Below are 18,684 nucleotides of genomic sequence, written 5' to 3' on the forward strand. Positions count from 1 at the left end.
AATGATCCAACTTAGTCAATATTTTCTAACAGTGAGAATATATGGTGAAAATTCCAAGTTTGCAGATTATGCTAACATCTTTAAATTAGTAAAATAAGCTAATGATGATAAAATTCTGCAAGAGAGAACATATGTATATAGGTAAGCAGAAAACTGGCAGATGAGCTTATAATTTTCAGTAAAATTTAATTTATATTTATGTAATAAAGGGCTCCAAACAGTAACTTCCTCACCAAAAAAAGCATCAAGAAATCACTCTGGATATTTTCCCTAAAGATATGTGTACTTGTACCCAAAAGACCAGTAAAGTAATGGGCATCATCGGGAAGAAAGTAAGACATAAAACAGAACATATTATAATAGTTCTGTGTAAACAACATGGCATATCTACGTCTGGAATACAGATGTCGTCCTCTTTGCTTAGCACTAATAAGGACCACACAGTACAATGGAAGCATCCTAGAACTAGAATGAATGAATGAATGATATAAGACATCCATGGCATAGGCTAAAAAATTTGGGCTATGATCTAGAAAAATAAATGTTTATTAAGATGAATATTAAGATGGACGATATTCAATGTCTATAAAATCATAACAACGTGGATAAGCAGAATAGAGACTTGCTAGTCAGGTCATGAAGTATTAGAACTAGAATGTACTTCTTAAAGCCTTGATGTGCTAAGAGTAAGACAAAGTAGATGTGCTATATTACACAGCAAACAGAAAACATATGGAAGTTGTTACACACACAAGTACTGCATGCTAAAAATATAAATAGGTTCAAGAGAGGTTTAGCCAAAACCAAGAAAGAAAACCTATAACTGGTTAGATAACTAGAGATGTTTGGAATCTCTCAACTTTTTTGAGTTGGCATCATAAAATATAATCTGAGATGAACTATAGTTTGAATTAACCATGGAATTTTGTGCTTCTTATCTAATTAGATAAACTAAAAAAATATAATGAAAATTAAAAGGAAATTTAACAAATACTTCTGGTTAATCAATCTTTACCCTTAGGTTCTTCTGATGTTTAGTATGATTAAGACACTCATTAATTCTTTAACCCTGGAATATTACTGATTTATATTTGCTGATTTATAATATGACACACTAGTTAATATGGGATTTATGTATTATTCTATCTACACTTCAGCATTTAATGAGAGCCTGCCAAGTACAAAGCCTTACACTAAGTACTAGGGATTTGCAGAATTATAAAATAATCTCAAACAGCTTGTAACATAGATGGAAAAAAATAGGCTAAAATTGAGGAACAATAGAAGAATAGAGGTGATTGCTAATTCATAGTATAGCAGTGTGTTCTTAAAGTAAAAGAGATGACGACAGATCAGAAAACTGTAAAACATTATGGAAAAACTTGAATTTCTATTTGGCTTTGAAAGAAATGTGTCGCTAAATGGAAGCTGTTAAAGTAACGATTCCCAAGCCTCAACTCAAATCTATTGGATAAGACTTTCTGAGGAGTAGGAACTGGGCGTTTGAAATTTTTAAAAGAGTTCATCATGTGATTCCGTGCAGCCAGTCCATGAGGCAATGTTTGGGAAATACTGAAATAGAGATGCAATGTAATTACGGGAACTGGTGGGCAGACGCAAGAAAAGTTTCTGGCAATTTGTATGGGAGAGGAAGACAATGAGTAAATCAGTTTGGAGCCAAAGGCTCATGTACGTTGTAGAGGAACAATGGGAGAAAATTCTAAAAGTAGGCTGGAGTCAGATTTTGGAGGGCTTTTTTTTTTTTTTTTTTAAATTAATTTTATTTATTTATTTTTGCTGTGTTGGGTCTTCGTTTCTGTGCGAGGGCTTTCTCCAGTTGTGGCAAGCAGGGGTCACTCTTCATTGCGGTGCGCGGGCCTCTCACTATCGTGGCCTCTCTTGTTGCAGAGCACAGGCTCCAGACGCGCAGGCTCAGTAGTTGTGGCTCACGGGCCTAGTTGCTCCGCGGCATGTGGGATCCTCCCAGACCAGGGCTCGAACCCATGTCCCCTGCATTAGCAGGCAGATTCTCAACCACTGCGCCACCAGGGAAGCCCTTGGAGGGCTTTGAATTCCAAGGAAAAGAGGTTTTATTTTATTTTGCTTTACAGTAGAGTATACCACTGAAAGTTTGGGAGCAGAAGAGTAACCTTTATAACATGTCCTTTATGAATACAAAAAGGGTAAATATAAAGTCAGAGTGGCTGGAGGTAGTGATCTAGTTTAAAAACTATAATAATAGTTTAGTTACAAATGACGAAGGTCTGGACTAAAGTGATGGCAATGGAAGCAGAAGAGAAGTACTACATACACATTTGGTAATACAGAAAGGGCAAATGTGATAGTTTCTGGTAAGAGTTTGGGGTGTCTGGATCTCCTTTTTAATACTTTCACTATCTTCCTCAGTAAACTCATATTTTTTATTTCTTTTTAATTTTCAGTTCTGTTGAAAACATAACTAATCTGTATTAAACTCTTCATTTAGACTGCTAGCAACAAATGTGTGCCTAAAACTTACTAAAAGCCAATGACCAAAATGGCTTTAAATCATGATTTAATTTTTCAATGCTGATTACCATCATGATCTAAAAACCAAAGTGTTTAGAATTATTTTATTGCCTGGGTGGCAGAATATTTAAATATAAATTAAAGAGGGAAAGAGGATAGATTACATTATATATCTGCCAGACAGCAAAACTTCACAGGACATATTGAAGTTAAAATAGAGGGATGAAGTGGATGTGTGGTTTATCTTCTAAGCTGGTGTCTCTATGAATTAGATGAAGCCTACAGATGTGTTGACTCCTAGAGCTAGCTGTATGCAAAGTGTGAATGAGAGTTTCCATAACTTCTTCCTTTTATGACCATTTCCCCTTTCAGTTTCATTCTTGGTGTCCTTATACTCATTCCCTTCTAGCACAATCAAATTCTGCTGTCAGAGAAGATATAGTCACTTACAACGTAGTATGAATTTATGTCTATGTGTTACGCATCCAAGATATATATTTTTTTGAGCCTTACCTCTAGTCCTATGTAATAAAAAACTAGGTTCCCTTTTGGAGGTACTTTAGACTTGAGGAAAAGTCAGAGTATGGGAGAGATTTTCTAGGTAGTAGGAAGAGATTATTTCTATTTCACACACAAATCTGATATTTATCTCACATCTACTGATATGGTATCTGTACCTATTCTGATAATTTTGGAGCCATTTTAAGGACAGTAAAGTGTTGTATTTAGCAGATGTAAATACTTTAATTAGGTAAAGAATTCTTTCTGAATAAAAGTATAGAACCCTCAGAGATAACAGGACAGAGTATTTCTTCCTGTCTGATTCAGGGAACAGGCTTTCCCTGGCCCAAAGGGGAAAATTGGCCCCCTTATGTTCCAGAGGCCATAAATGATAAGGAAAGGTCAGTAAATTGGTACAGAAATTTAATTCTGTGTAATAAAGTTCAATGATGTTCCCATGATATTATTCAGTAATATGCCACTGGAATCATCCTTTTTGTTGCACAACTGAATAGTTGCTTCTAATTCTGGCATAGTTCTAACCCTGCTGAAACAAGCTGTTGCAACATAAATTCTTGCAAAACAAAACATTGCCATCGCTGTACCACAAGCCAATGTACTTTCTAAAGTTTTTTTCTAATGTTTCATTTATTTTCTGAATAAATCCCTGAATGAATGACATGATTCTTTTTACCTAACCTGACAAGTCATTTAAGTGTTTTTGGACATCATTATAGAATAGATATAGGATTGATAAGGACCATAATTGATTTACCCCCCAGTGATGATGACAGTGTGGAATCAATTCTCTTGTTGCAGAACATTTCAGTTACATTTGATACCAGCAATTATGCAATCATGTGGAACTGTTTTGAGTTTCATGCTGGTTTGATGGGAATTACACTTTCTGGGTTTCGGTAATAATTTATCTATTTGTGTTTCGTTTATGCTGGCTTTGATTTGATTAGTTTTCTAATTTCTTTTAGTGTATTCCAAAGTTCTGTCTTAGATCTGTTATTTAACAGTTACAGGGCATGCCTTTTTAGGGTAGAGTGATCCAGAGACAAGATTAGCATTATCACCCACATGTATCAATTGTGTTATCTTATAACAGTGGATTCTGGTGTTCGTGGGCAAAGTAAGAGAAACTGGAACCTGCTGGAGGTCACTACCTCCACAAAGTCCTTTGTGTCACCTACTCCAAGTGGAAGCCAATAAAGAAATGCAGGGAAAGTGAATTCACTTCTTTCCCAACTCAGACCCTGAATTATTGCCTCTGGACAGCAAAGTCAGTGTGTGCGTAGCATACCCACCTGCTGGTCCTAAACCAACACTAGCCTGAAAATAAAATTTGTCTTTCACGTTAAGCAGTCACTTTTCTTACCTGAAAGAACAAATTTATTTCAACCTAAGATAATTTGGTGTTTGTCTGTTTTACTATAATTTTTGAGGAAGTTGATTTTGAATAACATGCATACATTACTAAAGGTCACCTGCTTGTGTTTCAGTTGACACCTTGAAACAAAATACTGGCAGCTACACGTTCTTAAGCAATTTTCACATTTTGATAAAATTTGGTTCATGATAGAAGTTCCAGGCATAAGTTGTTTAAAAGAAAATAAATGACTCATAAACTATCTGAAAAATAAACTGAAGACAAACAGATTTAAAGTAGTACATGAGTCTTTTATCTTCCTATAAGCAATTTATCTACAATGGTCAATATATGATTTATGTTACTCTGCTTTCGAACACATTTGCTTTAAAGAATCATTCCTTGATTAGAGGTAAATATACCATTCATTTCACTGAGTACCATCTATAAACAAAACTGCTACTTCCTCCAGAGATACTTTAAAAATTAAACATAATTCTACTTCTATTTGAAGGGTGTGGAGCATTAAAATTAGTTTAATCATCAAAATATTTTATATTTAGTTCTCATAATTATATACAATTTATAAACATTATTTTATTTCATTCTAAATCTCACACCAACAAATCATTTGGCTTTTAATGGCACAACATTTTTTATTCCCTTTCTCAGAGTTAGAACAGTAAAAACAGCTTTCTTTTTGTAGTCAAAGCCAAAACAGTGACTTATGGATTAAATTACTAGTTGTCACTAAGAATTCAACAAACTATTTACTTAAAGATCCTGATTTCACTAAACAGCAGACTAAAAGTAGTTGAGGAGCTCATTTATAACAACTACTGGAATCAGTGAATAAACCAATCTTAATTACAAAGATCTTGTCACAACTAAGCTAAGCCTTTAAAAGTGGTTGATAATAGCAATAACATGATTGAGAAGCTACTGGCTAAAATATACTGCCATTATCTTTCAATATTTTATGACTCCAGGAAGTTATAATAATAAAAAAACAAATTCAAAATGAAAAATAATGGTAAGGAAAGAACTGAGGAACTATCTAGCCACTTCAAACCAAAGAATTCTCATTTCCATAGTACAATTAAAGAGTTCAATGATTCCATTTTATCAATGGAGGAAGGTATTAAATAGAAAAAGTAGTTATGCTTCAATACATGTCTCAATATCATTCCCACTGGTAAAATTTAAGCCCTGCATGCAATGATAATCAAACTGGGACATTTTGATTTACTTCATCTTTTGAAGACCTCAGTATTGTGATCAGAGCATGGAAAATGATGAAATTCCAGGATGTGATTGTAGATTACAGATTAAAGGGGGAAGCAGGCTTAGAGGAGTTCATGTAAGGCTACAGATATTCCCCTTTAACACCGTGAATATCAGGAATGCTGGGTAAATGTTAAAAAATTTAAAAACACTAACATTATTGCCATATTTTTAAAAGTCCAATATCACCTGAAAACTTTTGGTGCTACACATAATTATTTTATTTTTTTAATTTTTTGCAGTACGTGGGGCTCTCACTGTTGTGGCCTCTCCCATTGTGGAGCACAGGCTCTGGACGCGCAGGCTCAGTGGTCATGGCTCATGGGCCTAGCCACTCCACAGCATGTGGGATCTTCCCGGACTGGGGCACGAACCCATGCCCCCTGCATCGGCAGGCAGACTCTCAACCACTGCGCCAGCAGGGAAGCCCCACATAATTATTTTTTATTGCTAACAAACAATTCTGTTAATCTTATACATCTAGCACAGCTAGAATTTAATTGTGCATTTAGATCACAGAGTAATTTGCTTATGTAAAATTTAGGAACAAGATACAGAAAAGTGCCAAATTTTCAAACTCAGCATCTTCATAAAACTCAACACATTATTAGTCCCACCCCAACTTCTTCTCATGTACACATTCTCAAAATTAGCCAGGTTTAAAATGATCCTTGACTTCTCTAATTCCCTATTCTTATGTCTTAGCCTCAACATCCATTGGGCCTAGAAGCTGAGGAGATGGGCACAGCAAGAGGAATGAGCAAATGGGATAGAAATAATTTGAACCACTGTTGTCAAGAATATGTTGAGTATTTGTGTTTTATCATATTTACTGAAAGAAGCTAGGTTTGACATCAAGGTGGTTCATTCCAGTATTATGCTCCACTTAGAAGATTAACAAAGTATACAGGCAGTGAGAAGGGAACCATCCAGAAAGAATGAAAAGAAATTCTTCCAGGAACTCAATGACTAGCCAGGAGAAATTCCAGGATGTAAGGACATCAGTGAACTATTGGGAGTGACTTGGGATGTAACTGTTGTGTTTGTCCTTGTCTGAGATGGCCACCATGTGTAACAGAAATATAAGCTGTTTTTCTTGGCTAGATGTGAAGGTGAAAAGGCTTGAGATATTCTTTTCTATGCTACAGCTTATTAGAGAAGAATTTTTATAGTGGGTTTAAAAAAATAACTAATTCAGGAAGGAAGCCAAGAAGAAAAAAACTAAAGAGGCTAGGGAATCTAACCTATCATTAAGAATATGGCAAATGAAATAATTATAGATGAGAAAGAGAACATATATGCAGAATACTGAACATAGTTAAGTACCCAATACATTGTTTTTTTCACAAATGAACAGTTATGCTGTTCTAACCAAGAATGGTGAATCAGGTCTTTCTGAAAGATTGGCAACAGCATCTCATGCTTTATGTCACAATAAGAAACAGTCAGGGCTTCCCTGGTGCTGCAGTGGTTGAGAGTCCACCTGCCGATGCAGGGGACACGGGTTTGTGCCCAGGTCCGGGAAGATCCCACATGCCGCGAAGCGGCTGGGCCTGTGAGCCATGGCCGCTGAGCCTGCGCGTCCAGAGCCTGTGCTCCACAATGGGGGAGGCCACAATGGTGAGAGGCCCGCGTACCGCAAAAAAAAAAAAAAAAGAAAAAGAAAGTCAGAAAAGCTTCCCTGGTGGCACAGTGGTTAAGGATCCGCCTGCCAATGCAGGGGACACAGGTTCGATCCATGGTCTGGGAAGATCCCACATGCCACAGGGCAACTAAGCCTGCGTGCCACAGCTACTGAGCCTGCGCTCTAGAGCCCGCAAGCCACAACTACTGAAGCCCGTGTGCCTAGAGCCCATGCTCTGCAACAAGAAAAGCCACTGCTCACTGCAACGAGAGAGCCCACGCACAGCAACAAAGACCCAACACAGTCAAAAATAAATATATTTATGAAAAAAAGAAGAAAAGCTAGCTGAAATTAGGTCATTCGCTACCTAAGAAGCAAATGAACACGTGCTTGACATAACTCACTGTGGCGTGGGGGCAGGGTATTCCTGATGGGTGTATCAATGTAAAGGAGGACTGGTGAAGATTCACCAAGTTAACTGAATGCTGACACATGTAGGAATGAATGACAGCACCAGAAGAAACTTGGAATCTCTAGTGATACTGAAGTTCTGAATAGGAAAATGAAGGACATGAGAGCACAGGTCCTGTTTTAATTTCTTCGTCTAGTTTAAATTCCTGACTTTAAAAGTGGAAAAAAAAAAAACTATGAAAGTAAGTACCTGACTATTAACAATACTTAATAGGACTGCCCTTTGAATACAGAATTTGCCTTTCTGGCTGGTGGCTTATAATAACTGAAAAAAATGGGCTCCTGTATTTTTATGTGAATTTTGTGAAGAATGTGCCTGATGGGAAAATGAAATTGATGTGTATTAGTTAAAGATTTGGTTTGGCTTAAACAAAATCATTTATTTCTCCAGCCAATGAACATCTAGAGAAGTGACAACTCTGCTCCATAAAATCATCTGAGAGTTAACAGGCTCCAGTCAGCTCACAGTTCCACAATCACTTTGTTCTCATAATCTAGGGTAGAATCCATATTCCAGCAGGAGAATGGAACAAAGGAAGAAAAAGTGGGTATAAGGGGTTCCTGCTGGCTATCTCTTATGGAAGATTTCTGGGAATTGCCATGGGATATTTCACTCCACTTACATCGCATCAGCTAGAACTTGGTCACATGGCCAAACTGAACTGCAAGGCAGACTGGGAAATGTCATGTTCATTATGTGCAGCCAGCTAAAAATTCTACAGCTGTGGAAAAAGAGGAGAATGGAAATAGGGGAATAATAAATAGTCTTTGCTCAGAAAGTGGGGGAGAAAAATGCCTGCATATGATTGAATGAATGACACCATGCTGTCATAGCATGAAGATTTAAGGACTGCAGATATGACAAGGAGAGACTAGGAAGCCCAGTATGCCTCAAGAGAAAAGAGCTAGGATCAAAACTTATAACTTCTAATGGGTGTAAAAAAGTGCAAAGGGCAATGATTAATAGAAGATGGAAAAGAGCTACATAACATTGCACATTAGAGATGAAGACATCTCTCAAATTTGCTGATGACAAATAAATGAAAGGAATAGCTAATATGTCGGGTACCATAATTTTCTAATATACTCATGTATCATTTACTTATAATTATTCCATATCAATTTACAAATAGGATTTAAGGTGGATGAATTAAAACTTTAAACATTCTGACAGACAGGGATATTGAATATTAGACAGAAATATAAAGACCTGAACTTTAGTAAAAAAAAAAATCACATGATGACAAAATGGCAATGTGATTTACTTACATGAATAAAGTCTTGTGTACTTTACAACCTCAATATAAGCCATCAACGTGTCACTGCTTCTAAAATAGTTAACATAATCTTAGGCTGAATTAAAAAATTCAACTAATCATTTCTCCAGTGATTTTATGTATATCACCCAGGGGTTTCCAAGGTGCTTGGCAAATTAAGTTAACTAAAGGCATAATCTTCTCACAACTTCTATATATTTTTGTAAAAAATCATTCTTTAGAAAAGAATGGTTTGAGTGCCTACACAGACATATCAAATACAGATGCCTGGCAATTAGAGAGATGAGACAAATTTGCTCATGACTTAGTTAACTAATCCTTTCACTACATAATCAAATCATGATGGTTTTCACCACTATATAAATATGTTCACTCATTGTCATATGGTGTTAAATTTATAACCTTAACAGGCTGTCAGTTAACAATAGGAAGCATAAAGGATACTGAGTTAAATATAAGCTAATAAGAAGCATAAAGATAACTCCACAATTCACTTTTAGATACTCTTCTCCAGATTGGTAAAATCCCAGTGCCTAGAATGGGGTCTGGCAATAGTAAACACTCAATGAATATTTGCTATAATTTTATATGTTGCAGAAAATACTGTGATAATCATACTGGAGTTGGCTTCACTTTTTGGGGGGTATAATGACTCTCTATATCTGCAGTACTCTATTTGTGGAGCACTACTTACAAATAGCAGAATTACACAATTTCTCCTACCTCACCATTTAAAAACTAGATGAAATTGTAAAAATAAATGACCTAATTTTTTAAAAGCATAGAAATAGTCTATTAATCATATCAGAGTAGCAAAGTGTATTTTGTCACCTTTAATACTATGACATTTATATTTTAATTTACATTTAATTTAATACATTTCAATTCTGCACATACCACATAAGATCATTTTGAAATTTTTTGTCCTCAAAGCATGCTTTAAAAATAAAGAAATAAATCATGTTAAAAGGGATATCTGATATTTGTCTTTATATATAAAATATGAATTATGATTATACTTAAACTTTATAAAATAACCTTCAAAATATACTAATCTGAAATAAAATTTTTTTGATATGCACACTTTTTATTATATCAGTACTCCAAAATAATGAAATGATTAAAAATACGCTTAAGGAAGATGGTGAGATTATATTACTCTAGTTTATGGTCTATATTAAGGGAAATAATGAACAGTATTCTGTCTTGGGCTATCTATATAGATCTAGTTCTTGCTGAGAAGCTGGTTTTAAGTAAGTAATATAACTGGTGAAGAGTCTGGAATCCATGCAGTATCGGGTATGGCTGAAGAAACTACAGATGGATGCTTTGCCTGATGGAGGGGCATGACCAATGTCTTCATCTCTTTGAAGGGGTGTTATGTGGAAAAGGTTTTGATTTATTCTGCATAGCTTTAGAGGATATATCTGAGAGTATTTAGTAACACCTAGGATCAGAGCTACCTATAAATGTAATGAGTCACTTCAGAATTGGTAACCTACAATAAATTAGTGTGGGTATATAGCAGACAGATAGATACATCAATGGGACAAAACAAGATAGCCAATGTAAGGTAAAAGAGAGGCACTGCATCAGTAAAAAATGTAATGACGTATTTAATAACTAATATTGAAAAAATTATTTGTTGGAAGATTTTTAATCACAGTTTCAATTTCAGTACTTGTGATTGGTCTGTTCATATTTTCTATTTCTTCCTGATTCAGTCTTGGCATAAAATATCAGTTTAGAGTTTCATCTCACATCAGATCCCAAAATTAATTCCAGATGAATTTAAGAGATATATTTAAAACTTACATTACAAAAGCTAGAATAAAATGTATTTCAGATAGTGGAATGTAAAAAATACTTTTAAGCATAAAAAAATACAATAAATTATCAAAAGAGATACATAGATACGGCTACACAAAAATTAACCATTTAAAAAAAATTAATAGATCAAGGTAGTGCAAGATTAGAGAAACAGTGAGAATTAGGAATAGAACTAGGGATGTTGAGAGTGCCAAAAGATGCAGAGAAGAAATTTATGACTATTGAAAAACTCTTGAACTTGGCGCTGAGGAGGTCATTGATGGCCTTGAAGAGATAAAGCCATTAAACAGATTAAAAGTTAGAATGCAAGTGTTAAATTGAGGAAAAGTGAGCAGATTTAGTCTATAATTCAAGAAATTTGGTGCTAGTGAAAAGGAAGCGGGATAGTCTTTTGAAAAGATTTCAGAGTTAAGGGCAGAGACATTTTATTCATTTGGCCCTTAGGCACAGAGCCTAGAGCCTGTGAAAACATCAAGCTTACAAATATATTTAAACCTTTGAAATTTAGATATTGACAGTAAAATTTGACAAGAAAATAAAAAGAGATTAGCAAATATTTAACTTATAAAATATATCAAGCCAACTTCATTATTTATTAAATTTTATCAATATTTTTCATAACATTTGAAAACAATTTGATAATTTTTTTTCACTTTGCAAGAACTCCCTAGAATGTACAATATTTGCAGAAAGTTGATAGCAAATGATAAATAAAATGAGTTACTTTAGGCCAAGTAATTTCAAAAGAAAATTTATATAAAACTTTAAAATAGTTATAAAATATTGTATCTAATGAGAAATATGGATGTATTTTAATGTCAGATTGGTATAGGGTGGTCTTGGGAAATAGTAGTACTTAGGGTCTATGAATATCTTAAAACAGCCTTATTGAGAGAAAAATTTGGAAAGTGGATTTTTGTAATCAAAAGGCAATGAAGGGAGGGACTGAAGATGTCCAAGAGAGACACAAGTATACAAAATCAAGAGTCTACCGTTCTTTGAAGTCAATTCTTTTGAATTTACAATACTGTGTGTGCATGCACACACACAGATTTAATAATAATTGGAGCAATCACATGCACAATATGTAAAAAATATAACACTAAGATACAGGATTTAAATACACAACACATATTTAGAAAAATTCTTTCCTGTCCTTGTAATTGTAACAGTGTACAAAAATCAGAGCAGTGTAAATACATTTCTTAGCCTTACTCTTTAATTAAAACCATACTAACATTAAACTAGTAACCAAGTTGATCAAACAAATGGTTTACGTGCTTTACTATTTACTTACATAATTTAATTATAATTTGCAACTTGATGTTTTAAAATATCATTAAGAAATTTTCCAGACATTTTGGAATATATTGAGCATTTCTGTATGCATGTGCCATGGAGATTTTATTTATAAACCTATGTATGTAGAAAGTTATATAAAGTGGCCAAAACTATTTAACCTACAATAATAAGGGTACAATATACAAGGTACAAACTGCAACTAAACAGACCAGGGGAAATAAAATTAATTTAGAAAAGGTGTTTTCAAACTTTTTAGACTTGAGGCAACTTACACTCATAAAAATTATTGAGGACACCGAAGAGCTTTTGTTCATATGGGTTATAACTACTGATACTTCCTGTATTCGACGTTAAACTGAGACATTTTGAAAATATTTATTTATTAACTTACTTAAAAGTCACAACAATAGCCCATTATGGGTCAACTCATACTATTAGCAGAGGAAGAAAATCAGGCTTATACAAGTCTAGTAATTTTCTCTAACTACTCTGCACATCCAATTAATTTTTCTAAAACACAATTTATATCCTGACATTTTTCAAATTTCAAACCTTCAATGACTCCTCATTGTCTACAAATAAAAGTTAAAATTCATTAAATTGGCAATCAAGGCCCTCAACAATCTTGTCCTAACTCCTTTTCCACCTTTTTCTATCTCTTGATACATTTCCTACTCCAGACAGATAGCTCTAATTTCAATCTTCTGAAAATGACTTATGAATCGTTGACTCTACTATCTTACATATACTTTTATTTCTCAATTAGCATGACGTTTCCATTCTACCCATGTAAACCTTATCTATCCTTCAAGATGTAATTCAAGTTCTATCTGTTCCTCAAATCCTCCCTTGACCACCTAGGATATGTAACACCTCTTTCTTGTGAATAACGGTTGAATTGATTTTCCATCCTGTTCTTTGTAGCATTTGGTATATACTGCTTGGTATCATTCATTTTTGTTTTCTGTAGGAGGAAATACTAACTGAATTTTGATATGTATTTTATTAATATCCAGATATTTTGATGATATCACAATTAAAGTCACCAGATCAGGTTTCTAAAATATTCCTGGACCTCAGTTATTTTTCTATCCCAATACACCTGAGAGATATCACACACGAGTGTAGTAGTGGTCTGTATATAGAATATTTGTATTTCCTACACTTCCCAAAGTGTGTTTGCATTGTAAACTTACTCCTCATAACTGTCCATATTTCACAAAGAGAAGTCATTAACTTGGTAAGCGATCTTAATCCATCACCGAAGACATTAATAGTAGTAATTAATAACAAACCCCAGAATTACTACATATTTGGGTTAAGAATAAATCATAAAAAGTTCCACTACAGTTGACTCTTGAACAAAATGGGTTTGAACTGTGTTAGTCTACTTATAAATGATTTTTTTTTTCAATAAATATGTACTAAGGTAGTACACGATCTGTGGTTGCTTGAACCTGAGGATGCGGAACCTACAGATACAGAGGGCAGACTCTGATACATGGATTTTCTACTCTGCCAGGGTCGGTGCCCCAATTCCTGCTATGTTCAAGCGTCAACTCTATAGTTTCTTATACACTCAATCATATAATGTTATTAATTAAAATGTAGACTGTACTTTTTAAATTAATAGACTTTTCTTTAGAACAGTTTTAGATTTACAGGAAAAAATGAGTACATAGTAAAGTTCCTACATACCACTACCACTTCCCCACACAGTCCCTCTACTATTAACATTTTTGCATTAATGTGGTATATCTGTTACAATTAATGAATCAGTAATTGCATATTGTTAACTAAACTCCATAGTCTACACTATAGTTCACTCTTTGCCTTGTATAGTTCTATGTGTTTTGACAAATGTATAATATCATGTATCCACTATTACCGTATCATATAAAACAGGTTCACTGCATTAACAATATCATGCTTCACATTTTCATCCTACTCCCCTCTTCCTAAGCCCCTGGCAACAACTAATCATTTTACTGTCTCTATAGTTTAGCCTTTTCCAGAGTGTCATACAACTGGAATCATACAGTATGGAGTCTCTCGGACTGACCTCTTTCACTTAGCAATATGCATTGAAGGTTCCTCCATATCTTTTTGTGTCTTGATAGCTTATTTCCTTTTATCGCTGAAAAATATTCCAAAGTACATATGTACCGTAGCTTATCCATTCATATGCTAAAGGGCATTTTGCTTGCTTCTAGTTTTGATGGTTTAGAATAAAACTCTGTTATAAATATTCATGTTCAGGTTTTGGTGTGGACTTAAATTTTAAGCTCAATTGGATAAACACTTATGGCAGGATTGATGGACTGTATGATGAGAGTATATTTAGCATTCAGTAAGAAACCAAACTGTTTTCCAAAGTGGCTGTACCACTTTACATCCCCACTAGCAATGAATGGCAGTTCCAGTTGCTCTGCATCCTTGTCTGCAAGTGGTATCTTAAAAAATTTCAATCATTCTAATAGTTGTGTAGTGGTATCTCGTTGTTTTATTCTGTAAGTCCCTAATGACATATAATGTTGAGCATATTTTCATATGCTTATTTGCCATCGGTGTATTTTCTTTGATGAGACATCTGTTCAGACCTTTTGCCCACTTTTTAACTGGGTTGCTTATTTGTTTATTGTTGAGTTTTAAGAGTTCTTTATTTTGGAAATATGAGATGTATTTTTTGCGTACATGTATGTATGTATTTGGATGTACTTCTATGATATAAAAATGAATGGAATCTATAGCCTTGAATGTAATATAAATATATAATGGTGAAGATTTTCCATCTAACAACCCCAGCTTGACAGAAAATCATAAAAGTCATTTAACATTAAAATGTTTTTCTTTTTTGGTACCAATTCTTAGTTTTAATGTGCCCAAGAAAGTATATTTGGTCGAGGACAAAATTAAATGTTCTGAGTGACCTAATAACCATTAAGCCACTGTTTCCACTTATTTTCAACTTTAAAATAACTCTTAGTTATCATGCTAGAACATCTATATTAATATATGGCCCCTCAAAACTTTTAAATATAAATCTTAAAACGTTCAGGGAAAAGAAATATTGAAGGAGATGGGATTGGTGGATTTTTACATGATCAAACACTAAGAATTTTTTTTCTGCTAACTCATGAAAAGACATGGAGGAACCTTAAATGCATATTACTAAGTGAAAGAAGCCAACCTGAAAAGGCTACATACTCTATGATTCCAACTATATAACATTCTGGAAAAAGCAAAACCACGGAGACAGTGAAAAGATCAGTGGTCTCCAAGAGTTGCGGGTAAGGGAGAGAAATGAACAGGTCGAGAACAGAGGACTCTTAGGGCAGTAAAAATACTCTGTATGATACAAAAATGATGATACATGTCCAAACACCAAGAGTAAACCATAAAGTAAACTATGGGCTGTGGTTGATAATGATGGTCAATGTAGGTTCATTAATTATAACAACTGTACCACTCTGGTGGGGGATGTGATAACTGGGGAGGCTATGCATGTGTGAGAGCAGGGGGTAGTGGGGAAATCTCTGTACCTTCCCCTCAATTTTGCTGTGAACCTAAAACTTCTCTAAAAAATAAATTCTTAATAAAAACTTTTTTTGAAAACAGGAAAGTTAAAACACTTTAAAATCTGTAGGAACACTACTTCCTACTCTGCACTTAAGTGAAAGGATGATAACTTTAGTTTCTTCATTCTTGGGTTTTCTTGAATAAAAAAGGGCACAGCACACGGGGCAAAACAGACCAGAAAGTCAGGATTGATAGCATATTAATTCTGCCAGTACTACTTAATGCTCTTCCAAGAAATATATTTTTAGGTCTGTTGATTTCCTAGTAAAATGATTTTTTAAATACATCAAACAATATTACTGTGTCAGGAACCTTGCCATTTTCAAGTCTGTCCTCATCCTGTTTAAAAGTAGAATCTTTAAAGATTGAACATCTGTTCATATGCTTATTTGCCAACTGTATATCTACTTTGGTATCTGTTCAGACGTTTTGCCCATTTTTTAATTGGGTTGTTTAAAATCTAAAGGTTTTTTGATGTCCTTAACCCCAATGTGTGGAGGGATAAGATTAACAATGTTTATCACCTATTGAGTGTCAGAGTGTAACAAAAATATGGTGGGCAATGGGCAGGCAGGGGATAGAGGAAAAGGGTTTAGAGATGGGACAATATGAATATATTGTCATGACTGAACCTGAAGGGAAAGTGTCCACATATCATAATCAACAATACCTCTATCATTCTATAGTTACATTTTGTAGACAGTTGGTCTATAAACGAAAAAGCCAGCAAACATGACAGATTTCATTCCCTAATTAAAACTGAGCATGAAAGATATTCTAAGCCTATGCATCAGTACTCTCCTTTCTAAGAGAAAATATTGAATAAAGAGGGAAATAGCAGGAGAAAGGGACTAGAAGGAAAAAACTGACTTCACATTTTACACTGGTAAGATCTTTAGAAATCAACTATTCCATATGTTTTTAAATAGATATATTTACTCAATTTTGAAGGTATTGCAAATTGGTTGAGTCAGTGAATTTCTTTAGTATTCTTCATTGAGTTTATTGATATAAACTTAACCTATTTGGATTCTGCTGCGTAATAAATTATTTCCCTTTGATCTTCCTTTGCTGAACAAGAAGAGTTAGCTGCCAGATAAAGTGCTCCAAAAGGGCAGGGTTTGTCACTGAATTGAGCCTAGCACAGAATTGGCTCTCACTGAAGATTTGTTGAATTTTGCATGAATGCATCAGCATCACATCCTTCACATGCTTGTAAGCAACTGTTAACATTTCCCTTAGCCTCTCCTTCAGGGCTGTGTCTCCAGAAGTTTTCTTTTCTTTTAATTAAGGTGTATCTACGTGTGTGTTTACATATGTGTTTTGTTGTTTATACTAGATTTTAACTTCTGGAGTTCAGAAACCAGTGCTGTTTTTCTTAATTCGTATCCTAAAATTACCATACAGTTCTATGCATTCTGACAATGCTTCATAAATACTTTAAAAGATAAATATCCATTCCTTTGCATTTTCTTCATAGACCTCAATTTCTAGATGAGCAGCTGTAGAACTCTCAATTGGATGAGCTCTGACTCGTGCTAACCATAGTATAGTGGGAAAATGACTTCTATATGCAGCATATATTGGAAACAGATAACACATATTAATTAGGCTACATTAATCCTGATGAAATGGGTAAAAATTTTATTCTCCAGATAGGAAAAATGAAGCCAGAAGAATAAATAAGAGGATGAAGTGAAGGCATGGAATAAAAAAATAGAATTTCCTCCACTTAAGTGACTATTTTAGAACACAGCTTCTGGAAACTTGATTTATGCAGATAATTTTCACTTGGAATTTTCTTTGCATTATGTTAAGCGCAAGAAAGAGAATGTCTCAAGTTGAAAGTATAATTACCAGTAGTTACATAAAACGGTTCACTAAACTTTTAATGTCTATGCCATTTTAAAAAATTGATTGAGAATTTTTTTTTTTACTGTAGTTAGAGTATTAAAATACAGCACTTTAGGAAAAGATATATAATGAAACAGTAGGTTTTCTTGTGGCAATTTCAATAATGGTTAAAAAATTAATTAAATGGTATAAGGTTATAAAATATTCTGTGATCAGGACTCATAATTTGGTTTTAGATGCTGTTTTCATTATCAAAAAGCTCACTATCAGTTTAAAATATTTACTATTTTGGGGGGGTACAAATGAACTTATGTACAAAAGAGCAACAGAATTACAGATGTAGAAAACAAACTTATAGTTACCAGGGGGTAAGGGAGGGGAGGGATAAATTGGTAGACTGGATTGACATATACACACTACTATATATAAAATAGATAACTAATAAGGACCTACCGTATAGAACAGAGAACTCTACTCAATACTCTGTACTGGTCTATATGGGAAAAGAATCTAAAAAAGAGTGGATATATGTATATGTATAACTGATTCACTTTGTTGTACACCTGAAACTAATACAACATTGTAAATCAACCATACTCTAATAAAAATTTTAAAAAATAAATCAAAATAAAATATTTAATTTTTTAAAGGTAGTTGGTTCTGTTTACGATCATTTACAATTGCTTTAGTCAGAATTTTATTCATTTTCAGTATATTCAAGAAATATTCTGTCAGCAATAATTATTAACATAAAGCTTAAGTAGAAAATTAAAGATGTTAGCTAATTATATACTTTCATAGCATTATATAATGATTAAGAGCCAGACCTTTTGGGTTCAAATTCCACTTCTGCCACTTACCAGCTGAGAATTTGGGCAAATTACTTCTTTGTACCTGAGCTTCTTGATCTGTAAACTGGGGAAAATATGAGTACTTGCCTTATAGTCTTGGTGATAAGTACATGTATTAATACATGAGTGCTAAAACAATACTTTGCATGTGGTATGAATTGAATAAACTTTAGGTATTATTGATGTTATTATTACTATTACAGTAAATTAGAAATGTAATTCTAGAGA

The 18,684-nt window shown here is 34.0% G+C and overlaps 2 protein-coding genes across 2 annotated transcripts in view; one reads left to right on the forward strand and one right to left on the reverse strand.

Moving 5' to 3' along the window:
* The window catches only part of FAM227B (family with sequence similarity 227 member B), a gene marked incomplete at its 3' end in the record, with an annotated part of 266,307 nt that overhangs the window by 134,319 nt on the left and 113,304 nt on the right, over positions 1-18,684 (reverse strand). The gene's annotated exons all lie outside the window — the stretch shown is intronic.
* Positions 1-18,684, forward strand: part of FGF7 (fibroblast growth factor 7) — a 65,632-nt gene that overhangs the window by 42,625 nt on the left and 4,323 nt on the right. The gene's annotated exons all lie outside the window — the stretch shown is intronic.

This window comes from Leucopleurus acutus (assembly GCF_964270905.1).
Source record: "Leucopleurus acutus genome assembly, chromosome: 1".
NCBI classification, from domain to species: domain Eukaryota; kingdom Metazoa; phylum Chordata; class Mammalia; order Artiodactyla; family Delphinidae; genus Leucopleurus; species Leucopleurus acutus.